The 27,540-nt window shown below is 41.3% G+C and overlaps 1 long non-coding RNA gene across 1 annotated transcript; it reads left to right on the top strand.

The window, feature by feature from the left end:
- Window positions 1-6: 6 nt before the first annotated feature.
- Window positions 7-27,540, top strand: LOC142063361 (uncharacterized). Its single transcript, XR_012662741.1, has 5 exons — window positions 7-137; window positions 16,485-16,631; window positions 17,081-17,226; window positions 17,507-17,576; window positions 24,199-27,540. It is a non-coding gene; the product is annotated as an uncharacterized LOC142063361 (long non-coding RNA).

Here is a 27,540-nt window from a genome sequence, read left to right as displayed (position 1 = left end):
TCCCCCCCCCCTCCCCGCGTGGCTCCGGCAGCCGGCTCCGCTCCGGCTCGGCTGCGCATCGCGGGAGCGCTGACAGCACCTGCAGCCGCGCCGCGCCCAGGACAGCGCGGGGACTCGCAGCCGGGGAGTGGAATAAGGTAACGAGCGGATTTACCTGGGTCCGGAGGATTTTTGGCCCCGAGTCCCTAAATCCGTGCCCTCAAAACCGAGAGCAAGTCAAGCAGCTTCTTCAGCACAAGCCACCCGGCAAGCGCGCACGCCCCGCACACCCGCGCACGCCCCGCACACCCGCACGCGCCACACACACCACACACGCGCGCACACACACACGCACGCACCGCACGCTCCGCACACGCACACGCACCGCACACGCACAATCTGGCTCTCGGAGCAGGGGTGCTGCAAAACCCGGATCTGGCATCAGCATGTGTTACCCCCCACTCCGGCCGCAGCAAGTCCCTTCCGCGACGTGCGGAGCTGTGTCAGCGCGTGGGCGCGCCCCGCGCGTTCGGGGAAGTTCAGCACCTTCCACCCAACGGGGCTGGCGGTGGCGGCGGTGCCGTGCCCGCAGCCCGGCGCGCTCCGGGGAGCTCGCTAAGCGCCGAGCAGCTAAGGCCACATCTAACGTGAGCATTCACACGGGCTAGACTTGCCCCACCGCCCCATTGCGAGGTTTCGCTGTAGCGTTTTGCTGCCTTTTTTAAAAAGGAGGTGGTGGATGTGGGTTATTGGGACTTCGCTTAAGCACCATGCGCTGGGCGCAGATCTGTTTGATGGGAAAGGACGGCTGCTCTTGATCTCTCTCTGGGAGGTAAAACTTTGGGATCACACTGGGGAAAAAAAAATAGACACTCCACAAGAATCTTTAAAGTGCTAGTACGGCAGGGTGCGTTATTACTAGATTTTTATGGGGAACTATGTGCACTTTACTTAGTGTTTAGAACGTAGAGGTTTGCTGCCAAAAGAGTGCTGGGCTTAGCAAAAGCGGTTCTGTCATCTTGTGTTGTTATTTTTTAGCCGTTAAGTATCAGAGCCCACATTTTAGAAGCAGCAGGAATGTGCTGTCTATTCTTATGGGGGCTTCAGGTCTGAAAAGGTAGCATCCTGCAGCAGCCAGCACAGGTGCCTTCGCAGTGCTGCTGGGCAGGAATGGTGCTGGGGTTTACATTTGGGATTGGAGCAGCTGCAACTTCTCTACCTAAAATTTGGAGAAGTGGTGGAAAAAGCAGAAGCATCGCGCACTGGAGCATGCTTTTGCTGTGGTACTGCCTAAAGTTCAACAGGACTGGGATTTGGAAATGCACTCAGAGCTGCTCCATTTCTAACTCCGTCTATCCAGCTGAATTCAGGAGCAAAAATTCCTAAGATCAGGAAAGATGTGTGTAGCAACCTGGCGTTTTACAGCACGAATACACCAGCAGCCAGATTATTTTTCTGCGAGATTTTTTGCTTCTTTCCTGCTTTAAACATTACAATATGGTGTTTGGGGAGCAAAACTGGACTAGTTACAGAACATAGCAAATCTTATTTTCAGATCTTTCTAACACAGTCTATGGGCATGAGCCTAAAAAGAGAAAGTAAAAGTAGTCCCAGGTTGATTTTTCTGTTTTGTTTTTCTGAAGGGAGCATATTCATACCCACACCTGCCCACACTGACACACACATAGAGGCACACACATGTTCCTGTAACCTACCTTCAAGGTGTCTCACCTGAGCAGCCCTGCACAGCGTTGCCAGCACTCACAGGGCTCACTGCAACACGCAGCAGTAGCTGAAGCCAGAAGTAAGTCCAATTAATTTTTTTCTCATCTCACAGCATACATTTTTTTCATGTCCATGAGTTTCACTGACGCACAGCTTTCTGGTGAGCAAGGAATTGCCTCACAGGGCAACATATACTGTCCCACTTGCCTGTGTTTACTAGTACGTAGGAAATGTGTTTGTGGTAACTGCTGATGCTGCCTGGGAAGGGAAAGCGTACGCATGGCATGGCTCAGCAGTAATTACCAGATTCATGTGGGATGGAAGGAACAGCATGTTAGGGGATTGCAACAGTAATAAGACACAGAGATGATACTGATTCTATTACACTGCAAATGCATGCATATAATAACCACTGTTGTAGGAGGAGGAACACGGATTTAAAAAAATATATAGCTACAGCTTTTTTTTAGGAACAAAGTAATGATTTCTCAGCATGCCCAAATTGTTTTATAATCCCTTCAGTTGAAAACACAGAGTACAAAAGAACAGCTTTTTTTCCGCACCTCTTTTACTGCTTTTTATTTTGCGTGTCGAATGCAGGGGTATTTTCAGGCTGAGAAAATCTGGGAGCCTCCAGGAATGGAAGGCCAGGAGGCAGGTTGATACAGCAGCCTGTGAGGGTTTGGGAAACTCAGTGTTGTGCCTATTTGTAAGCATTGTGAGGTTGTAAGGGTTTATTTTTTAACCCGGTACTTTGCTGCATTCCCTCATCCTCCTTTTTGGAGCAAAGTTATGAAAACTGAGTACAGATTCATAGATTATATGACTTAATGGAACCATTGTGGCTTTTGGATCTTGCATAACCCAGGCCATCAGCTAAATTCCTGTTTAAACTAAATCATACTTCCTAGGAAAAAGAAAAAGGAAAATAAAAACCTGAAAAAACAATAACATATTCAGGCATATTTTAGCCTGAACCTATGATGAAGATCTGCACCATGTTTGGTCAGTTGTTCCCGTATCTTTCATCTACCACAGGTAAAAAACTGTGCTTTCTCTACAACTCTGCCTCTTGCTACCATCAGTTTGAAATTTTTATCCTTGTAATATCCTTGTCCGCTGGCTTAAGAGCCCTTAATTATCCCATACCTCTTTCCCACGGGGGCACTCCCAGACTGCTGCAGAGCAAGTATGAACTAAATACTGGCCTGATACAAGCCTTAACTAACTTCAGATATTCTGCGCTGGTTCATACACCAGAGCTCCTGCATGGTCCTAAAGCCACCACTTTATCTATCTGCTGGCAGGAAAAAAAGCCAGGCTACGGCATGAAGCATAAGCACCTAAAATTTGGCACAGATCATTACCCTTCCTGCCTAGTGCACATCATGCTGTTGTCCTTCTGTGAGAGTAAATATCAAGGAGCAGAATAAGTCTAGAAATGTGGAGATCGTTTTCTTTCCCCGTATTGTATCTGCAGATGGATGCTGAACACTACTTACGCATCTTTACCTATCAGTTTATCTGCTTCTGTTTCTCTGTATATAAATGAAGAAGGAACAAACATATCCACCAAGTCTCATGGAATAAAGAAAAGAATGCAGCAAGAAACTAAGCAAAAATCTCTACGAATTGGATGGAGGGCAGGACTTAAGTTTTACTGGTCATTATAAACTACCAAGGCAGGTGCTGGTGGCGGGTAAGGAGGGATTTATTCACGTAGTATAGATGCCAATATTCATTTTTGTGAATGAAACATGATGACTTACATGGTGAAACAATGGGAATTTGTAAGTTTAAGTATTTAGGTATGACATGCCTACTCTATGTCAGCTTTTAGGGTTCTGAGATAATCATCATTACTATTCAACAAGTACCCTATATTCTTGCTTTCCAAAGGGATATTTCTCTGTATGCCTGTGTGTGTCTATGTGTGCCTATTTGTAGCTGGAGACTTTCTCCCTCCGTGAGTTTGCACATTTTTGGAATATTTCCCGTACTGTAAGTGGGATATTTTTGCGCCTTGCTTAAGAGTAATTATTAAGGAAATAAACAGTTTCCAGATTTAGCAGTGAGCAGTATGCAAAATAATTGTTACTTGTAATCCAGGATTTTATCTCGTCCAGCAGCACTGGAAAGTATGCTGTAGAGGAGGAAAGAGGAGGCTCTGGCTTCCGCTTGCTTTGTTTGGGCAAGGAATGGGCAAGGGATGAGTGAAGGAGGGTGAGCATGAAAGACAGGGAGGAAGGAGCTGGCAGGCTCTGCCCTCCATGACCCTGGCGTCCATCCCCACTCACCCGTGCTGCCCAGCAACAGCAAACTGGTGCGATGCATGCCCAGAAGAGGCAGAGGAGAGAGGTGTTTGTGACAAAGTCTCCATGGAAGGCGAGTCGGTGGATGCGCCACTCTGCGGGCAGAGGGGCACTCCTGAGCAACAGTGGCTTCTAAATGTGTGGTGTCTGCTGAGTTGCTGTTTGCTGGCAGTCAGTAATGGCCTTTGCTATTACCTGTAATGAATTTCCTTGGTTTCCAGAAGCATTTTTTAGCTCCATTTCCCCCAACCATTCAAGCATCTGGAGAGCCATAGGCTATTGCAGAATATTGTTTACTGACACTTCATGATTACCTACTCTGTAAATAAAATAATGAACCATGACTTTAAATCAACATGCTTTGTAATTCTTCCCTCAGTTGCTGATTCCTGCAAGGACTCAGATGCTGGCCAAGGATGCGCATTGTTGAGATCCGTTATCTAATTTCAAGAGAATTTTTTTGCAAATAGACATCGCCATCATTTGTTTCCGTATATCTGGGCTAATCTGCTTTGTAACAGACAGCATGATTTTACACTGGTGGTGCAAAATGCAGCATTAAAACTAGAAATTTCTGATTTTTTTGTATCATTAATGTAGAATCCTAACTTTCTTAAAAATAGGAAGCAAATTTTGTGAGTTAAAGTACTGTTAATATTGGTTTCAGCAGGAAATGTGATATAGAAGCTGTCCGTCAGAAAGCATCCCAGCTAGCAAGTGGGGATACTGACAGACTCACCACTATGCAATTAAGACTGCATTTTATTTTAGCTTTAGCCCAATTTTTTTCTTTCTTGCATAGGAAAACAAATCTCCCCTCCCCTTGTACACACACACCTCGGACGCAGCAAAGTACTGTAAGACAGTTGATGTTTATGGATGTGTTCAACCTATTCAGCAAAGTAGTATGTCTGATCCAACGCCCTTTGGTGTCAGTGGAAGGACTCCTACTTCTACTCCACTTCACTGGGATTTGGATCGGATCTTTGAACAAATGTTAAAAGCAATCACTTAGGTCTCATAGAGTGGGTTAAATATTTTTGGAAGTGCTTTGTTTCATCATCATTGGGTTCATTTTCTCTGATACGAACAGCGAGATGAATCTTCCTGATGATGGATATTCTGTGATGACATTGCTGAGCATCAAGAACATAAAAAATGGGTTTTTTCCATCCTTAAAACAACAATGGATTTCTTGGTCCTTTCATTTTGAATGGGTGCTTATCTACGGTAAGATTTACCACTACATTTGTTAAGTGCAACTTTTCAGATTTCCTCGGCGTCATCATCTGCATGTTACATACTGTGAATGTTTTTAACTGGAGATGCCCATCATGCAAGCACAAGTGCACACAAGTGCTTTTAGTCATTCAGAGAGTCTTGCTGAAATTACCAAGTCATCTTGCTTTACTGAATGGACGTGCCTCAGTAATGGGGCTCATATTTGCATAATGCAGTTGATGTATGGGTATGATGAATGTTGAAAGTTTGGTGGGTTGATGTGAGAGGTTTCTTCCCTTTATTTATTAGTAGTGAAAGAAACATCATGAAATCTGCCCCTCATTATTTTTATGGCAGTGAAGTTGAAAGAATCCAAATCCCACTGTGCTAATGACGTACCTAGCAATATGTGAGGAGAGGGAGCAATGGGTGAAATTCAGTCCTGGGCAGAGGGCCAGCTCAGAGTGATTCATCATGAAAGCCCCGAATTAAGACCTCAGAACATGGCCTAAGTGGGACTCCAGTGCCCTGTGCCTTGAGCTGGCTCTCTGCAACAGTGTGTGGGGGAAAAGTTCCTCCAAATGAATTATTCATCATAAATAATGCATTCTATTAGTTTAGCCTCTTTTTATTGATTCCTTGAATTTATTTAATTGAAATTACTCACCAAATAATTTCTATGAATAATCATGGCCTGAGGATTATTTTTGAGCAGTTCACGGTGAGCATTTCATACTCCACATTCAGAATGAGAGCCATGTCATTGAGTTGTCATTATGCGCAGAGGTCACATATTTCTGGTTTTGCTCCATGATGGGTAGAACAAAACCCAATATTTTTTGAACTTTATGTGTTCCCAAAAATTCCTTCCATTAAGCTGACTGAAGAAAAATTTGGGCAATCATTGGCTTTTGTGCTTTTCACCTCATTTCTAACAGAAATGTAATTGTGCTTTATGTGCGTGCATAGTATGCATGTATGTCTGGCTGTCACAAATATTTTGAACCAGATTTGATGAGAGGCGGTAGCCATTAGAGATTTTAGTTTCCCACTTCTTCAGCAGAAATAAGTGACTGAGAATTGGCCCAGCCAGAAGAAAGGTTGCAGCCTGGCCTCATCCACTGTTATCTATCAGAAAAATCCACAACAGAGTTTGTATTTTAGCTGCTCACTCAACCGCCTGTCAGGGGCAGGGAGGGGGACGTATGCTTAAGCATTTGCCCTGTTTGCAGGCTCCTGCAAGATCAGGTAACAGTGGTTTGGAATAGCCCTATGGTTTGAAAATGTTTTCATTTTAGATCAGCTGCTCCCCGTTATTTGCGGGGCTGTTTCAAGGTCTTGTTTCTGCATAGGCTCGATGTGAGTATTTCACTGTGTAAAGTTACCTAAGTGCAGAAGAGGTTGCGGGGCTGAGATGGTGGTTTCTGGTGTCAGAGGTGAAGTCAGTTTATGGATAGTCTCTGAACAGAGTGCAGGCCAAGAAGCCACCTTGAGTCAATAGGAACAAAGAAATTACACTGAAAAGGCAAGCAGTTTATCCCTGAAAAGAGGGTATAATAAGTCAGAACAACAACAAAAAAAAAACCCACAAAAAAACCCCAGTGATGTAGCTTTTGGGAAGAAATAGTTTCTGTTCTGGTTTTCCAAGGGCAGAAATGTCTCAGAGAAATAAGGACTTCTTTTTTCAACTAAAGAAAAATATTCCCTGCTTTTCTGCAGTCTTTCCCACATCACTTTAGCCAGAAGCTTTGCTGTCTCTGAGCAGTAATCATTTATCTGAAAAATACCCTATAATATTTCTCTTTGTGGAGGCCAGTTGGTTACAACTAATGACTTTGAAGCGTGACGTATAACTCAAAGTGGCATGAAAAGAAATTGATGAGACAATTAGGACTTATAAGAATGGTGGTTGCATTAATATGTTGGGGAGAATCACTTAGAATAAAGAATTCCAAACTCCAGGGAATCCTTAAAGTTTATTTGGCATCTGAAGTAGCTCCCTGAGTTGTTATTGCACAAAGCACAATACAAACATACATAAAATCCTGACCTAGACTTCACCTGCTGACAAATCTCCCTTTGACTTCAAGGGGACAGGACTTCAGCTGACTTCTACTCTGGGGACTTTACGCGCAAGCACAAAGAAATCTCGAGGAATATAACATTTTATGGAGAAATTTAGGTGCTCAAGTAGAAGATAGGCATACTCAGAATCCCCTTCCATATTGACAGTGACCAAATTCTGATGGTGCTTAAAATCACTTGACATCTCAATGTTTAACATTACAGTTTGCTTGGGCTTGAAGTCATTTTCCTGGGCATCCTCAGAGCCATCTGTGTCTTGATAGACACATTTCAAAGCATAGCAGATATGCACCGAATGTGGTGCATTAACTGGAGGGACAACAGGAAGGGAAGAAGTTACGATAATACTTCTGCTTCATATTGTAGTCATTGTGGTCCAGGATGCTGAAAATATTTAGCCATCTCCCTTCCATCCTGAATGCCAGGGGATGCCAGGGGACACCAGAATCTGTTGAATAGTCGGTGGAGAAGTATGTATCCTAACTGCCACACACGGGGGATCTTGTTCCTTGTGTGGTGTCTCTAGTCCATTAGATTCCATGTAGAGTGGAACAGCTTTGGCAAGAGGGAGTGAGCATTTGTCTTCAGTCTGAAGTGTGTGTATGTATTCCATAACACTTGTAGCATTTCTTTCCGTTACAAAGCATAAAATTTATTAATAACTGCCTGTTCTTTATATGGCATCTTTTTTTACCATCTATCAGTCTTTTTCCTGTAAAACAATAAAATCCTTTGAAGAGCAGGAGATTTTAATGTCCACTTCATGACTAAGCAGCAAGTGAAGCTGGTAAAAGAAGAGGACAGCTCAGTCAACTTTGGTAGGCAACTCTGCCTTGGAATCTTGAAAACTGTGGGCAAAACCAGTTATTTGTGCACTCATTTGCTCCAGAGTATTTTTGCTTTGCAACCACTACACTGGTTAGCCTTTGAGCTTTCTGACCAGAAATATTCTGTTTGCTTTCGCAGGTACAAGTGTTTGGCTTTATTATTTCTATCTGGTGATACTGATGCACTTGGAATGATACAGAGATGAGATCATTCCTTTACAGCTATTTGGTTATAGCTATTGGAACTGGTCGGTGGTCCTGATGATCTCAAGTATAAGCATTGCAATCATTTCTTTTTAGGGTTGTTGTGGCTTTCTGAAGCCTCTCTTTCCTTATGACAACTGCTTGTTTACTTTTGATGATATTATTTTTTACTAATACAAATATAATTTCTTTTGACAGAATAACATCAACAGCTAAAGGGTCTCATCTTGCAAATCACAACTAAGCTGTATCTGTAGTGGAATTGGGCTCAAAGGCATATGCATTGTACCTACCAATTTTTCCCCAAAAAAACATTTTTAGTTGTTATTTTTTACCCTTTTTGTCATTATGTTTTGTACTTAGTATTATTAGTATTTTGATACCACAGGAACATCTGATAACATGAGTCATGGACCAAGCCCTCATTTTTCTATTGTTAGCTATTGTTTTGCTTATCTCTTTCTTCTGTAGAGTGCAAGAATACCTGTGAGAAAGTGGTCATATCATTTTTTCCGTACCTTAAAAGCTTTTGTAATATGAAGGTTAGATCTGGAATTATAATTGTGCAGGATGCTGTGTGCACAAGCAGAATGATAGCACTTGCAAGGTAGTTTATAATGACGTACTGAGAATTCAGCGGTTTTTTAAACTGAATGTGGAGGTGAAAGATGCACCTGTCTCTGAAAGATAGGTACAATTAGATTGACAACTTGTATGTCGAGCTCCTGGCTGGTGTCATTTAAAATAGCTGAAATACAGTGTTGCCGCTCCCTCCCTCCATCCCCTAAAATGAGGCTTATACTGGAAATGCTGACAAGACCCTTATCTTTTGAGATGGCACCATGCATAGCTTTAAATACTGGTTTTGAATGTTAATGTGTTATCTGTAAGATATTTTTTCCACATGTAGGCAGCTCAGGATAGAGTCTCAGTAATAAATTTAACGAGTTCAGGGGGAAGACACATTATGCTTATGTATTATAATGATTGGCATTTTTGCAAACAGCATATGATAAGTGGTGCAATTTTATTTTCAAAGTTTAATCAATAGAGAGCTCTTTGATATTACCATGTACTTTGCAAATAGATGCTTCCTTGGGATGACAGAAAAACAACTTCTCTATCGTGGGGTGTTTATGCTTAGCGTTTAATCAATCTGCTTTAGTGATTGACATAGTTTCTGATATTCCAAAAAACAAATAGAAGCTATAAAATAATTACACTTCAGGGTGGCATCCTGCTGCCACCATCCTACTGTCATCCAGCTTTGCAAAGGGTTGAAAGAGTGGAAAGTCCATCACTGTGCGGAGTACAAGAGCAAGGCTCTACCAGTTTATTTCTATGTATTGTAAACCCATGCCAGCTGTTGCATAGGAGGTTGAGGTGGGTCTTCAAGGGCTTAAAAAGGACTTTATCAATGTCTTGTGTTAGCTTTTGGGAGTGAATTTCCTCTCAGAGGAGTCAGAAATGACCTTCACCCCCACTACTGGGAAGCCACCGCATTACAGTGCAGCCCCACCCCCACCCCCCTGGTAATATTGATCCACATGGGTAGGCAGAAGTGGTTGAAGCTCCTTCTGTGTGAGCATGAACATCCACCTCGTCCAAAACCCCCAGGATAGTTCCTTCAGTGGGCCCCAGCACCAGTACTGGTGCTCTTCAGAGAGGCTGAGAGGAGCAGAGCATCCCTCACCCTTCTCTGGGGCATTTCAGGCCAGCACAGAGGACTTTGGGGAGGTCCCCACTGCTCTGGGTGAGCTTTGTTCTTGCTGGGCAGACTTCAATTGCCTGGATCTCTTTTGTTCTTGAAAACAGCAGTAGCAGTTGAAAGCTGAAGTTCGAAAGATCATTTCACAATCATTTGAAGGCTGACCATGTCCACACAGAGCTGAGGTGCCAGCCCAGCTTGTCTTCCATATTGCAGCAGCCTGCACAAATTTGTGCTGGCCCCACAAAACTGGTCCCAGGGAAGCCTGCTTGGGACAGACGGTGTTAACGATTTATTGAATATGGCAGCGTAAGGACACACAGTATGAACTTGGAGATAACCTTTGGCAGGGAACTCTGTCTCTCTCATTCTTTCTGATAAAAATATAGTAACTGGTAGGCATTTGGGAAACAAGGAAGCTGGAGCATTTCAGGTGACTTGACCTGAATTTAACGGACTGCCACTAGCACTGATGCAAAACCTCCAGAGATATCAGAAGGAGATCTGTGCCTGGCACTACTGCAGGGTATGACCTGGTCGGCACTGGGCTGGATCCTGGTCTCAGCTCAGAAATTCCTCTAGAGGCACGAGGGGTTACGGCAGGCTGACACCAGTGTAAGATCAGGGTTTCAGTGTGCTGTGCATACTAGATGAGTTGTTATAGACACCCATGAATAAAAAAGGTCTTCGAAAATTTATTTATTTTTAACACTTTTTACTTGCAGCAAGAAGATACTGTTTCAACAGCCAGATACTGTAGCTTCAGCTGTAGTTCCACTTATTTTCATACAAATGAAAGAGTCAAGAGCATAACCTAAAGAAAGCAACGGGTTTTTTTCTGCTTTTTAATAATTTTATGATATGGGGGGGGGGGTAGCTCTGTATGTGCAAATGTATACGTATATGTATGCACATCTGTTAGTTTAAATAACGTGTTTTCCTTTGCCGTCCCTAGCCAACATTGGTTTCTGTGTTGCCTTTTACATATGCCGTAAGGGCTGATTCTTTTGCACTCTTTGTGCTATCTTTGCTTGTGCTGAATAGCAGCCGACACTTTAATTGGGATGACTGAGCTGAGTGCATTTGCCTTTGGAATTGGACCCTTTTCAGCATGAAGAGAGGGTACCACAGACTGACTCTTCTGTCTTTATCTTCAATCAAAACTCCATTAAATCAGACCTGTAGTTTTTAGCAAGGGACATTCTCCATTGCACTGAAATGCATGGGAAAGGCTGGAGACTCAGAGTTTTAAGGTTAATTAGATCCTGAAAAGGAGAATTAACTGAAGTTGTTTTCCCTATCTTTCTTCCTATTTTTAAGGGCCTTTTTAATTACTTTCATCTCTGTTGGTATATTCATATGCACTGTTCCTTCTACAGGAAAAATACCATGTATATTTGAGTTTATTAAAAAACATTTTGATAGATTCTACTAATTCTTATTTTAAACAAAAGTGAACACAGTACTGGTACATCGTGTTTAAATTTATGCATCAGATCTTCCTATATATTATTATGAGCCATGCAGTTAATCTTTATTGATGTTTAACTGAGCACTAATATTATCCTCTGCTTAGGCACTAAATCAGAATTTGGTGTTCAGTTGGCCATACTGTGTTTGGAAAATAAAGGAAGGAATAGTTCAGGGCACGACCATTCAAAAAATTCTTTGGTGGGGATGGTGGTTTCAGCAACCAAGATTTTTTTCAGGCTCCCATTACGTACCTGCTGTGGACCCTACTGTTGATTCAGAAAGGTAAATAATCTTCTTTTCAACTCTGGAAGGATGCCTTTGGCTGCATGAAAACATGCTTCTTGTATCACTATAGGAACAATAGTTAAGCAACCTGCCCATGTGCCAGTAGAAAAAAATACTTCTGTGCCCCCAAAGAGAGCTCTCAAAGCCTTCTCATTGCCAGCACCGCCATTCCCCTTGCAGGAGACCTTGCAAGGTTTGAGGCAGTATAAAACTGTTGGCTGGAGTCAGTCTTATAACTTCATTTGCATATATCCCCAAACTTCTTTCATCTTTGTGTGGCTGAAAATAGAGCTATTTTTCATGCTTACCCTTCTTATGTCAGTACACATGAAGAATGGAATGCAATGTAGGAGGGAGATATCATTTTGTTCTTTTACTCAATTTTAGTTGAATTGATCTTGCAAACGAGGAAAGTTGCATTTGTAGTCCTCCCGATTCCAGTTTTCCTTGTGTTACATTCACTTCCAGCCCTTTCCCCCACATCCCTTTAAAGACTACTGTCTATTCAGTTCTCTAAACCCTTAGCAGTAATCCAAGCATGAGGTGACTTGAGTAAGTTCAAGAAAGGCACTATAATTTCAGCAGTCCTATGGCTCTTCTCATTCTAATGAAGTTCCTTGCTCCATGTTAGATTAGAGTTTTCTGTGGCTTCTCTACTGTTGCTATACAACACACTTCAGTCATGAAAGAGCAAAGTTCTTGATGGATTGCAGGATTTTCTTCCTGATTATTTTTTTCTGTTCCTATGATCTCTTTCTTCTCGTCTCAGGTCTAGGTTTTAGATCTGCTGTACTGAATGTAAAATGCCTGGCAAGAGCAGGACTGAACAGAGACTGACAAGATAGACTTCCAGTCAAACATGTTACAAAAAAAAAGTAGTCAAACTGGGAGAGGCATAGAGGAGAGACTGCTGTGGGAATGCAAAAGAAAAAATGGGGTGGAGTCCATTTTAAAAGCCCAGTTTGGAGATCCTAGGATTATCAAAAATAATCAAACACTGGAACTGGAAGTCATTTCAGTCTAAAACTGCCGAAAATAATTGTCCTGGTGTGATGCTGAGGTGAGCTGATATCTTTATCATGTAAATGATCTAGTGCATGCTGCAGTTTGCTTTGTTTCTTGGAATAGGTGGAGAATGTCTGCAAGCATATGGCAGAAGGGCAGTCATAGGATTGTTCACTCTTTTGTATATATTGGGCTGTTGCAAACCAGGAGATAACAATGCCTCTTTTGTCTACTCCTCTGGCCCTAGTGGCAGTGTGACCCAGAATGCCAAGACTAAGCCCCATGTACTCTCCTATTAAGGACCCTCAAAGGGTCCTTAATCACAGTGTGGTGATTCCCAACTGGGCAAAGGCAAGGCAGCAGCAGCTAATGTAAGAACACAGGTCTCTAGATTTTTCTTGATGTTCTAGTGCTCTATTTACATGATCACCCATAGGTTTCAGAGCTAATGACCTACTTTAGATGCTGAATGAATATAGTCACACAGTCAATCAGGCTTAGGTAGAGCTGGGAATTTCACTTCTCCGTTCTAGCCTATGTTTTTCAAGCACAGATTTGGTGTGCCAAAGAGGCGGACTGAAAGGCTCTTCTGAGCATGTAAGACTTCAGTACCCTATACTGTGTTGTGATCAGCTTTGCTTTGGATTAAAATGCCAAGTAGCTACAAAGAACTTGTAAACAGGGTCACCGTGTGATACTGCTGCCGTGTTTCCTTCACACTTAGGTATTTCACACCTGATGTCACCTAAGAGTTCTTCAACACAGCCTCATTTGGCACATCCTCAGGCATCCAGGAACATCTGGAAAGTTACTGATTTCAGCCATCTTAAGAGTGGACTCTGAAATCTTGGCATTCTTCTTTCCATAGCTTTAGGCTTCTGCCGTGTCAGAGCAAACAGGCATCAGATGACACAAACAAATTAACTGGAGGTACAAAGCAGTGAGGTAGGGGTGTTCACAATTAACTAGTGGCTTTTATTAGAAACTGAGTCATAGATTGCTCCTGTGGCTTTGAAACTGCCAACAAAACAAAGTGCTGGGCTTATTTGACATTTAATGCAGTAGTACAGTTGGTATCAGTGAATGCCCAGGAGCCTTGACTATGGCTCAGATGCCCCTTGCTCTAGACATGGGAAAACACAGAATAAGATGGTCACTGCCTCAAGTGTAACCATTGAGTAAAGCAGAGATTCCTTGATGTCATCAATATCAGAATAGCCTCCAAAGAGCACAACAACAACCTTTTTTGAAATATATACTTGTTTTTGCTGATGTTGGAAAGCAAGTTGTTTGGATTCCATACAAGGGACTGTCTGATAATGAGTCACTTTTATACAGAGAAAGTCAAGATGTTTTATGTAATTGCTTACTGTCAGAAGAAAGCTATTTTAACAGAGCTTAGCAAGTTATGGATCTAAACCCATCCTTTTCTGGTATCTCCTGAAAGTAGTATATTACCTTGCTAACAGGCAAAATGCCATCCAAGCAGATGAGCTGAGGTAGGCAGCCAAAATACCATGGCCAGGTTCATCAAGTGTGTTTGTTGAGGTCAAAGCTCCTGGAAGGCAGAGTAACAGAGGTGCTGTGTCCTGAGCTTCTGAGGCGGCCACCTGCTAATTGGATGGACTGTCTGTGCCTCAGCGCTGATCAGAGTTAGTGCCTGAGATCAAAAGTTAGCTCAATGAAGATAAATTTGCAGCATGAGAGAATTAATTGTGTAATTAAGTTACTGAAATATGGAATAAGCAAGGCATTGATATTATGTAGGTGTGCATACGAGTGTAGTGAGGAGAGATCCTGAGGCACTCACTGAATCTGAACAGTTTGCCATACAGTTTAAAGAAAATTAAGGGTCCTAATTTTTGTTTGAAGTTATAGGCTATAAAGAGCAAAGGAAGGAAAACTGCTGCAGCTAAATTGCATCCTTGGTAGCTATTCCCAATATATTAAAATTCCTCCCTCAAGTTCTCTAGAAATGGTCCTATGTCCCTAGAACATACCGCAGGACATTCTGATTGCTGTGTGATCTTTTCAGAGATCCTGAGGGAACTGGCACATTACCATAAGAGCATGTAGAGACTGTTCCTATACTGCGGCAAAACTGGCTCTGCCCACCGTCTTCTGTGGTATAGAGGACTCTGGCTGTAACAAAATCAGATAAATTCCTGCCACAGAGGTAGGAATGGGGAAGCACAGTGTTGGGATTACTACTCTTCCCCATTAAGCTTCAGCCTTGTCTTTTATCACCGGTGAAAATTTATTATCTTACAGCTGAGTACCACTTATCTCTTTCCTGAAGGACTCCTTCACTGAATAAGGGTGAGAACTTATGAATCATATAAGCTGCTGAAACACATATGTTACAGTAATTTTTCCTTTTACAGAAGTCAGCAAAGTTTTTCCAATCTCTTTTCTATTCAGACATTTCGGGACACATGGCAGGTGAAGGCATTTGAAATAGAGTGCGATCTAACCTGGAAACATGGGGGAGCTTTATTTAAAGTAGGTGTATGCACACACCTCCTACAAGTACAACCTCCTTTTTGCCCATATGAAAGAGACACTTTCCCAGAATTTGCAGCCAGTGCATCGTGTTTGCATGTGTTACACATTCAGGGCATCAAACTGTGATCGGCAGGAAAAGGCCAAAGAGGCCAGAAACTGTTGCTTTGTAAGACAACAAAGAAACCCTCTTCGAGACTGCTGAGGTGGTCTATGCTATACAGGTAGTGCACACCATTCTCTGAAAGGCAGCAGAATGGTTATGCAGAGGATGAGAGCGACCTTTTAAGGTAGATAGGGCTAAGCTAGGATCTCCCAGGAGCATTTTGTGGTGTGTATATGTGTTCTGCTACTTCACTAGTGGTACTCGGTATAGCTTCAGTGCTGTGACCCTTGATGGCCTGTTAGCACGAGGCTTATTCCAGTTTTTTGCCTTATCTACTTCTTCCTTATCAGGTAGCAGACACCCACCACCATGGGCTGTCCTCTAATCCTGACCCGTCAGCTGGCTTGTCACCTGTCCCAAGGCACAGCTCCTAGCTGCTCTTTCACGTCGAGGGCAGCTCTCCCTCCTTGCTGTCCTGGCCTGTCCTCCTGAAGAGCTGGATCCGTCCATGGTACCCTCCATGGCAGCTGGCCATGTACCCCCCTAGAGCTAGTGCACTGCATTGCTGTGATCCCAGCGAGGTCCCAGCCCAGCCCAGAGCCCAGTGCCTCCTTTGTGTCCCCATGCTGTGTGCCGCAGTGTACAGGCACTTACTTGGAGCCGTTATGAACCACTATGAACCAGCAGTAAGGCATGACATCCTGCCCAGAAACCCCTGCCCCAGTGGCAGAGCAGGCACAACGGAGGCCTACCAGCCCTATAAAGGCTTCTTTACTTGCACAGCGCTTTGCAGTCCTAATAAACCCCTTGGCACTGAGGTGCAGATATCACACCGATGGCTCAGAGACACCTGCCCTGGCACCTTGGTTACAACGTGCTGCACTCGGACGGCTATGTGAGTTGAACCGCATTTTGTTGTGTTTCACAGGTGTACCAGGTGTGCAGAATTTAGCAAAACCCTGACCTGAGCCCTCTGCATAGCACTCATTAGCAGCAGGCTCAGCCTTCGGTGCTGTGTGGTGCATACTAATGACTTGTTTTCATCATTACAGGGCATGGGAACTGCCTCCTCGCGCACTGATGTCCTCAGCTCTTCCTCACATGGTGTTCGGAGCCTTCACCGGAGCAGCTTCGCCCGGCATGCTGGCTGCCAGCACTCGGAGCACGGGGCAGCCCTCAAGGGTCCTGCAGAGGTTTTGGTAGGTTATAGGCAACTGCATTTACAAGGGGAAAAAAAGGAAACTATCACTTGTTCAGAAGACTGTGTACAGGATCGGTGATAAGTAAGACTGCATTTATTTTTCTTTTTGTTCAGACACCTTTTTCATAACTTCTTTTTTGCCTTGAGGTGAGACAGGCTGTCCACTATGCTGGCAATATGATGCTATGGAGCTGGCAGCCTTTCTTTTTCACAGCCCCACAATAAATACAGGGCAAACAGGCAGGGAAAAAAATCTGAAAAGGAAGAAAGATATGCCATTATGTTCTCCCTTCCTCCATTTTCTGCCTGCTCTTTTCCTCAGGTCTTTTGCCGTCGTACAACTGCAGGTAAAACCCTCTGAGTCTCAACTAACAAAATCAAGACAGCCGCAGGCTCAGTCAGTATGTATCGGCTCTAATTTCTCTTTTATCTCTCCTCATAATCCAGACAAGTCTTCCATGTTTTCTGCTCCATTCTTTGGGTCAAGAACACTCTGGTTAATAGCTAATTATTTCATACCCTGAGGAAGTTTTGGGAAAGAAGTTCCTGGGAAGAGTCAACTTGTTTCAGGAAATGAGACTAGTATCCAGTAGGTGAGATATTTCCCTTTGGTCTCCTTCTTAATACTGTCCCATCCCAGCAAGAGGCTGAATTTATTGCTCTAATAGGTATGGTTCAGATAGAGCATAATAGTTTCCCTGAGTTTTTTTGCTTCATTACAAAAAATGAAGGTTTAGCCAGGCATCATGGCAAAATTCCAGTTTGATAATTAGATTCTGCTTACAGAAAATTCCCCTTTTAAAATCTGTCCCAGAATACAATCTGCTTTTCCTGTGAGCGCTTTAAAAGAACTGATTCATTTTAACTTCACAGCTATACGAATTACGAAGCATGCTGAAATTATCCTTGGCTGCCTAAATCAGAATGTGCGGTTCTACCTGAGGTATATAAAGCTACATATTTGCATGCTTAATTGTTGTTGTATGAGTACTTGCTTAGATACAATTTACGTAGACTCAACCTGTTTACCAAATAGGTCAGATTCTGCTGATTAGCAAGAGTAAACAACATTATTTGCATGGGGAAAACAAGCACTATTTAACCTATATTTTTATTAACATGTAGGGTAGACTATGAATAAATTCAATTTGTGCATTGAGGGCCATTTTGCGTGTGCAAAAACACAATCATGAAAAAAACACGCTGAAAGATAATCTGAGGTGCGCAGTCTGGGAAAGCAATCCAGAACAGATGATCCACAGTATAAATTACTGCGATTTATTTTTTTAATTTACTTGTGCTGCTTTAATTTATTATTGTTTATTCATTTGATAGATTGCATTTAATTTCAGTATGAGAGCTTCAGGATGAGTGTTTGATGCTAATGGTTGGAATTTATTCCTGGGCAGAAAGCCAATGTGCCACAGCCATGTTCCACTTATGCCCTCCAAGCTGTATTTAAGTGGCCTTCTGCTGCCCTTGGGGTATGTTTTACACAGGAAGCTTAAAGCCTAATTCAGGCCTGCAGCTCACTTGCTGGAGAGAGGGGAAGATGGCTTTCCCTCTCTCCTGTTCTCTTCAGCAAGAAAATCAAATAATTGGATTACTGGCCCTTCGATTGTGCTCAGCACAAATGGCTCAAAATCCCATTGTATTGGACCTCTGAGATGAAAAGTAAATTGATAAAGAAAACGAGTGTATTGAATTGGTCTAATATGTCAATAGCGTGCTGCTACCTGATTAAGTGGAATGGCTATGACTGGTCTAAATATATGTAAGACAGTTAAATATATGTAAGACATCTGCTGCTAGACTGGCCACGTAAAAAACAAAACAAAACAAAACAAAACCAAAAAAGCAAAAAGGCCCAGCCCAGGAGTCTGCTGGAGGCATAAATTAATGCATGTTTTCCTTCCTTGCTTATTTTTATTTCTGGAATTGAAAATCAAAGGAAACAGATCAATCCATTGCAGGGTTAAGATTAAAATTACCCAAGGATCTATGCAGCACATGAAATATTTGGGCTGATGGAGTAGAACCTGACTGGTTTGTCCTACTTAGACCTTTATATGCATTGACCTGAACTTTGAATTTCCTACTGTCTCATTTTTTGTTACTTGCACATATGTTTTACTTATTTAGGCTTAAATCATATTTGTTACATTGTGTTTTTAATACATAATACCAGTTAAGACTGGGAGAACATCCTAATAGATTTTAGACTACTTTATTATTGCTGTTGTTCTGCATATTCACACATGGATGAGATGATCCAAAACATTTTGGGGCAAACCATTCCATTGTGTAAAATAGATACATGCATGTGAAACTGTAGCTGAGGTAAATCCCTATAATTTACACAGTGGAAAAAACTTCTTCCACAGCCAAGGATTTGATTCTTACATTTTATGTTAGAATGGTTTCTCTACCTGTTTCTTGTTAAAATCATTATATTACTGTCCTTTTGTATTTATGTGTCTACAGAGCAATAAATAGCTATTGAAATGAGGCTGTCATCATGATTGTGTGTGCATTTATTTCACTCCACCATTTTGATGAATACAGTCTGTACAGGGAGCAGGGGGCTGTAACCTTAGATGATGTAAGTTGGTAGCTCTTGTGTTCAAGTGAATTTTTTGCCAAATATCTGAGTAGAAATCCTAATGACTCGGGTTTAGAATAGAGCCTCCAAAACTGACTAACAAAATACACATTAAACCAGAAGCTGAGATATATTTTTGTAGCTTGTTGAGATTCTAGCACATACTTGTATTAATAAGATAATAAATGCATAATGGATGCTACACCTACCCACCTGAATGTTTTCGAGTTAAAAAAAAAGATTGATAGACAGCGCGTTCCATTAGTTCTGTCTTTTACAACTAATAAACTTCCAGTTCATTAAGTTATTACATGCCATTCCTCATCTTACAAATAGAACCCATAATTCAGTTTTTCCCAGAGCTGCACATTCTTTAAGTCTACGGACTAAATTACCAGAGCACATTTTGTCAATAAAGCTTCTGTTTGGTGGGGGAAGGAGGAGGCAGTTAAGTAAAGTAATACGAAATGCAAGCCATTTTTTGTGTCAGAGGTCATTTATTTGCTTCAATATTGCTTTTATTCTATTTATACATTTGCTAAATGATGATTATTATGGAAAGCCCGTGGTTAATCACTGCATTACGTTTAAAATGTTTTACATTTTGCTACACTCTTACACTTGTGAATCTTTAGTTATCTTGAACAGTAAGCTGTCCTTTTGCAGTGAATCCCTGACAATCTATCAGTTCAGCTGTGCGTTTACTGAAAGATAAAGGCTTTCTTCTGTGAGCAGTGGGAAAGCCACAGAGGCAAACAAAAATCACCCATATTCTGCAGTCCTGAACCAAAAGACTTGTCGCTTCCTGAGCCAGAATTGCCCGGCACAGACGCAGCCAGCCAGTGAAACCTTCTGCGTGGGAAGTTATAGGGGACTAATTTGTGTCCTATACCAAGTTTCCACCACTGCTCTTCACATGCAGGCTTGAAGTGGGATTACTGTGCTTTGTGTTGAGTATAATATATAGTATCTATTTGTAAAAAATACAACCTAGTGATAAAATGCTTGCCTAGGGAATAGGGTAGAGCGGTCCAGGCTCTTTGCAATGATTTAAAACCACTTCTGCTGTCCAGAAAAACAGGCAATCGTGATGGGGAAAAAACTACAGTCTACCCTTTGCTTTCCGAGCCCCAGCATTTAGCTGGATGCTCAGATAAAGGTCCCAGGAGGTTGTAACTAACCTCCCCCATGAGCTAGCACTCTGCGAGGAGGGAGTGAGGGTGAGCGCCGGGAGGGGGAGCAAGGCAAAGGGGCCAAGCTGCAGCATCTTTAGCTCTGTTTTGAGGTTTGATGGCGGGAGGGAGAAGACCCTGGAAAGCCTTGCAGTGCCTTCCTTGTGGAGGAGTTGCTATAACCCTGTGGAGGCTCAGAGCCTGTCTTCTTCCCCCATCACCCCCTCTTCTGATTAAAACCTACCTGCTTTTTAATTTCAGTGGAAATTAGCAGCCGTGAGCAGTCATAATTTTCACCGGAGGGAAAAGAAGCCATTCCTCTCCCTCCCCCCCAGACTGTCCCAGGGGGGTATATGGTTCAACTTGCTGCAAACTTGCTAGCAATTAGCATCACCTATACAGGGGAACAGGTGCTAAGTCAGTGTTAGTCTGAGAAAGGAAAGGAATAAAAAAGATTAGCACTGAACAGGAATGTTCAAGCCTGGACACTACAGGGAGCGGGGTGGTGAATAAAATTTTAACTGGTCCAGATCTGTCCAAAACACTATCATATTGTATTACAGTACTTTATTATCAGCTAATACTTCTCATTAAGCTTGTAGTTAACAAATACACAGGTAACTGCCATCAACTGAAGAAACAGCATCATTGGAAAGCATTTTTTAAAATGAAGAGTTGTAAAACGGTACTATGACAACAATATAATGGGGTTTCTGTTCATGACAATTGCAGACTGTGAATTATAAATGGGAGGACAACGGAAAATATGTTTTTTAAAAAATGGACAAGTAATAAATGAAAGGGGATCAAAAAGTTTCTAATTGATCCTTTTTTCCAGAGATCACTGAGAGCAGCTGTCATGCAGAACAACCTTCCTTTGATGAAGATGCAGTTACTTTATGTTCAGTCTCTGCAACAGCCCTTCACAGCTACAGCAGAGTACACATCTGTAGATTCATATTGTTGCTCGCTCTTGGGCTTATCTCCATCCAGACTTGAAACCCCACTTAGAATATGTCCTGACTTCACAGTATGGGAATCATGCTGCCTAGGCTATGTTATTGCCTTAAGCTAACCTCTGAAATGATGGCTCTCTAGACCATCATGGAAGTGAGCTGATAAGGCTTTTGCCTTACCAAAGCATTTATATAACCAGATTTATCTAGATAGTGAAATATTCAGTATCCTAATGGAGTTTCTTAATCTACTGTCACTCTTTACTGTGATTGTAGCCTATGTAATTTGATTAGCCATTTATAACTTTAGTACATAATATATAAAAATTACCAGTGAGCTGAAAACACTGGAAATGTTCACAAGAATCAGAAAAACAGACTGGGAGCTGTGGTCCTTCTGTCCAGAAAAATTAGTAATTGCTGGCAGCTGGAGTCTAGCCTCCAACCTTCTAGCAAAGGATAAGTTCATTTACATCAGCTGACACCTCCTGAGAGGCCCTTACACTGAATTTATCCAGTACTTTTGAACTCTTGGTTTATGTTAAAAAACCAGAAGCTATTATCTTCAAGCTTGTCACTTTTTTATCTGGCACTCCTGAACTAGTAGGTAGCATCCATGAATAGTGCTATCCTGTTTAGTCTTTTTTTAAAAAAAGTCTAAGAAGTTATTGACTACTATAGCATTTATATTCTGTGGACACAGTTAAAATAGACGCTTAAGAGCTGCATGTTGTTTCTGTAATTTCAAAACTGAAATATGCTCAGCCTTTCTGCTATAACTTACGGTGTTTCAGTAGCAAGACAATGTATTACTCAAAATAATACATTTGACAACATAAGTGAGTGGTCTAGGTCACATCTATAACTTAAGCATGTATTCTTGCTCATTTTTATAAAAAAACCTAAAGCTAGTTAAGAGATCAGCATTCATTCCTGGCATGCTGGCTATTTTGGCATGCTGGCTGTTTTTATTTTACAGGCCTATCATGAGTTGATAAGGTAGTCACTTTTTTCCTACTGAATGCATAAATTACAAGCCCTGGAGAGTGCTCGGTATGCTGTAATTCTTGTCCATAAGACCTATGAGATATGTTTAAACTGAATGATCCACTACTCAGAGGAGTGATGGCTTCTTTTATAGCCCTCTTGTTCTTGTAGACATTTAACCATTGATATAGATGATGAAGGCAAGGGCATGTTCACCATACTCTGGTCTTTTCCTGAGTCTTGCACGTACTTTGTGCTGTGGGACTCCTCACCCCTCACACATTCAGGACCAGCTAGGTCCTGTCATTAGTAGTGGTATTTTTTCTCCAGTCTATATCTTGAATATGAAAACTCTGATAATTTCTGGTAATGTTTGTGCCTCTCTTTAAAGAAAATATCAATATATATTTCATACTCAAACCCATTTTTTAAAGATGATGTTGTTCCTCCTAATATTCCTTCCTCAATCTGCCCAGAAAATGTTTTTCTTCTTCCAGTCTCTACTCCTTCTATCACCTATTTACTCTGTCACCTTGTAAATGTAGAGCATTACTGTACAGAGAAAGCACAGCTTTTTCACTGACTCTATGACTTTGACAATTGCACTTATTGTAATTTTTCTTCTCTCCTGTCCATTTTGAAAGATCCAGCAATATTATTCTATCCATTAAGTGACCTTTTTCCTTGACATTCCTTTGTTCTTGCTCTAAAGCCAGGCATGAAGAACTGAACAAGGCTGGGATATATACGAAAGGAGAGGCCAGGATTGTTCCATGTAGGTCACAAAGCAAATGGGTCTGGGAAGTTCTGGTCCATAACACTGCATTAAAGACAACTGCATTGCGTGTCTGTCTAAGTGCCAAAGAGTAACACACATGCTTATGACTTCTTCATGTACAAAACTATCTTTGATTCATAAATGCAAGGCAACATAAAACATTTTTTCATACTCATACTGGATAGTATGATTGAACCTCTCCCACCCCCAATACTACCAACCCCCACCCCAGATTTTAACAGGTTTCTGCTAGTGGGTAGTACGGTTTATACTTTTGTGTGACAAACTGTTTTCATGTATTTAAATATAATGTCTATCTACGTACTGATTTTATTTCCCTCTTTAATTTATTCTCCAGATTCTCTGGCCTTCAGTCAATGCACTGGCTGATTAAATTATTATCCCAATAATGAGATTTGACACAATCTATGCCAGTTACCTATGTGACCTGCTAAGTAGGTTAATTGGCAACCCTGAATAATTATCAGCCACCTCATTTTTCTGACTGAGAGTTTGACAATAAAAGAAATATAAAGATACTGAAAAATACACACAGTTTTTCATTTCAACTTCTGAAATGTTTCAAAGAAACCTTTTAACTAGTAGCTTATTAATAAAATGTAGCAATTAAAAAAATACTGTGAACATTTTGGTCATATAAAAATATAGATGTTTGCTCTTGTGCATCATCATGGGTTCCTAGGAGAAAAAGAAGTCTGGCATATTAGATAAACAGGTCCCTCTATTCTGCAAATTGCTTGTATAAGTGAATCTTTGCATCCTCAGAAAGCAAGCTCAGAAGCAAGGAAAATTCAAAAAGTCCAAGTGATATTTGTGGTGACATTGCAAGAATCACGTTCTAATGCTTTTCTGTGAAACCTCGAGAACTAGGAATTAACTTTGCTGTTCAATGAAAACTGTAATTCTTCTATTCCTATTTGTCAGGAAACAGAGTTAAGAAAACTAAATATTATGGTACCTGGTGACACTGACATGTATTGGATATCTATCTATCTTTTCTACCTTGTTCATTTCTGAAAAGCCAAAATAATATTTTCTTTCTGTCCTAGAAAACAGAAGATTGGAACTTAGAGAGGAAGCAGAATGGACTCCTAGGGATGAGAAGATGGGGAAAAATATGTAAGATTTAAACTTGTGGTCTTTTCACAAACAAATCAGCCCAAAGTAGTGGTTCAGAACCATGGACTCAGTCAGACTTCTCCCAAAGTCATTCCTCCGCCCTGGCCAGAAATCCCACCCAAACCTGGGGTAGGAAGAACAATCCAAGAACCCATTTCTTGTTATCAGCAGTTAATGACTGCAACATAAACTGTCTTCACCATGACACTTTGGAGAGCCCGGCTTGTGCTGCTGGAGTGAGAGGAGGTGCTGCTCTGCCTCTTCCTTGGGCATGCTTGTGACAGAGCTGTCTGCCCCCAGCCGGTCCTTCTCCACTGTGTCTCTGCGGCCTGCAAGCACAGGCACAGCTAACTGAACCACACAAATAAGTATTAAGTGCTCAGTAACATTGGCCAAGTTAAATCTGATTATCATGTACCACCTCTCACAAAACATTAACAGTTTTCCGGAAATTAAAAGCTTGCAGAACCACAATGTCACATCCCCTCTGGCTGCCATTGTCGTTCCGCTTCTGTCAGCCTCTGTGCGTGCAAAAATACCTTTCCATTTCTAAGCACATGTCATACTGGAAACCAGAGCTTTGGCGTGGGGCAATATAATTCAAGAAAGGATCCCAGCTATGATGAAATCGCTTAAACTTGAGCCTGAGCAAGTGAGCAGCGCTCAGATTTTGAGAGAGTGACTCACGTGTTAAAACCAAACATAAGCTCAAGTGTTTTTCTGGATCATGGCCATATTGAACTTTAATGACCTAAGTGGATTTACTCCCAGAAAAATTTACCTTCCCCTTTCCTCCTGACCACACATACATTTGCACCCCAACCAATCACTTACGTCTCTATTTTCTACATGCTGCTTTTATTGAAAACTTTGTGGCTTGTTTAATCTCTTTCTAAGCATGGCTTTATTTCCCCTCTTGATTTCCTCTATGATTCATCGACAGGGCTTTTTTACCCCTACCCAAAGGATTTCAATTTCACTGTACAAATTTAATCAAAGCAAAATTGTTAAGGCTTATTAAAGAAGCTGCGCTGTCTCTGTGCTCCTTCATCTTACCCCCCACCCCATGAAAAGATGAAGGAGGTGCTGAAGATGCACATCAGGTGAAACTATTGCCTACACATGGCAAAAATAATATCTTTCAGCACTCTGCCTGTGGATTTTTTTGCTGGTATGTGGTCCTGATGTCTAAAATTATAGGTATTTAGATGTCAGGTAGCAGGAGAGAGAAAAAAAGAAAAAGAAAAGGTATTATAGTAAAACAGCAACGAACTGATGTCTTGGTGATGGTTATAAGGTCTTTCATTCCTTAAAAATAGCAGAGCTTTATAAAGTTTTTATCATACCTGATAGAAAATTAAAGGCTGCTGATATTTTGCAACTCATTTCTCATTGCTTGTTGATTACATAAGTGTTTTTGAATGAAGGAGCACTGTGAGGTCCTGTCAGAAGCTAAGCTGACATGGCTTCTGTCTTTCCTTTCTATTACGATAGTCAATAGCTCAGTTGTAAAGAATATAATTGCTCTTTGTGACTGTATTAGACATTCTTTTGGGAGAGCTAGCTAAAATTTGAGAGCAGAAAAGCATTTCTGGACAAAAAAACCAACCCAGCATGCCAGACAAATCAATAATAAGTGGATGGAGCTGAATCTGAGACTTTTGGGTTGGGTTAGAACCTAAATCAAGACAGTATTGACTCTGTAAAGCCTGTATTTTTAGGGGTGGCTATATCAAAATCAATATTACCTTTTTGCTTTATTTGAAATCTTCCATGCGTTTGTGCAAGCAAATCCATTTTACAATTATATTTCTTTTCTTGAGCTAAAGTCTTCTATTTGGTATGTGTGACCTGTGTACTGCGCCTCTATGTAAATTATCAAAAGGTGGATTGTATGTGGTATCTCTCACCAGTGTTCTCTGCTAATGATATTTACAAAGGAAATGAAATATCTATGCAAATTCTTCATTGCATAAATTATGTACAACTCATATATATATAGAAGTTCTCTACAAGCTGTTCACCATTAGCTCAGAAATAATTCTTTTATTTTCTGGAAAAAGGACACAAGTGTACACTGAACATCAGAATGTGAAAGATAAACTGTGGGCATTAATGATTGTATTTGTGCAGATTTCCATCCAAGATCTTGTTGTATCCAATATATCCAATATTACATTATTTAAACATACCACACCTTTGTGAAAGGTAAATATTTGTATACCCATTTTGCAGACAAAGCTGCAAGGGCAAGTGCAAACTTTACCTGTCTGTGCTCTGAGTTAGGCATGAATCTTGTGATCCTGCACTTGGCTAGAGCACTTGGGCTGATCCTGACTGTTCAGAGAGCTCAGTGGGGGCTAATAACTTAGGCATAGTTATATGGTTCCTGGTCAGAACCAGTTTGTGTTGGCCATTTCAGAGTGTGCCTAGCAAAAGCTTCTCTTTTTGTGCACCTGCCCGTATAGACTTGCCCTAAATAAATTTGAAAATGATGATTCTGTATCTTTGAACGTTTAGACTGGAGATGATGCAGTATTAGCTTGCTATAAAGCTGCTCAAAAATATGAACCTGGGCTCAAAGTTAAACCATCAGGTGTACCGTCCCCAGGCTCCTGTCTTCTGCAGGTTTTAGAATGAAAAAGCATTGCTAATATTTTGATTAACTGTTTTGTAGAGCAAAACCAGTGCATTCCCGGTATCTCATTATGCTAGGAAAATGCATCTATCACAGGTAGCATTTCCCAACTCCTAACGCTTCTGATTTTTGCCTGTGCTACCAGCCTTCCCTTATCTATCTCATAACTACTCTGTGTGTGGCATTTATGAGGTAATATCCAGGTATGATGTTTAATCACTTAGCAGGAAAGAAATAACACAATGCACTTACTCAGCAATTCCTTCTGAGTCGTGCTTTGATGATCTGATCTTCCATCCCTTGATATAACCAAATTATTACTTCAGCAAAACTGGTAGCCTGCAGTGCCAACACACACAGCTGAAGTGATAATAACAGTTGGTTTTACACGTACAAATGCACATCCTCTAAATTGCATTCCTGAGAAAAAAGGTTAGAAAACCTATTTGATAATATGAATTTGAAGAGGGTTTTGTATAATCAATATACACATACTGTTTGATGCTTGATATTCATTGCATCTACTTCTGCAGGAGATAATGTATATTTAAGTGTATAAAATAAGTATATTAAATATTAGCTCTGTGTTTCCAATAAAACAAAATTTCTGGATTAATAGATGTGTTTTCCTTTT

Source organism: Phalacrocorax aristotelis, chromosome 11 (assembly GCF_949628215.1).
Source record: "Phalacrocorax aristotelis chromosome 11, bGulAri2.1, whole genome shotgun sequence".
NCBI classification, from domain to species: Eukaryota; Metazoa; Chordata; class Aves; order Suliformes; family Phalacrocoracidae; genus Phalacrocorax; species Phalacrocorax aristotelis.
The sequence above is the reverse complement of the archived record's forward strand: the minus strand, read 5'-3'. Positions and strand labels throughout refer to the sequence as shown.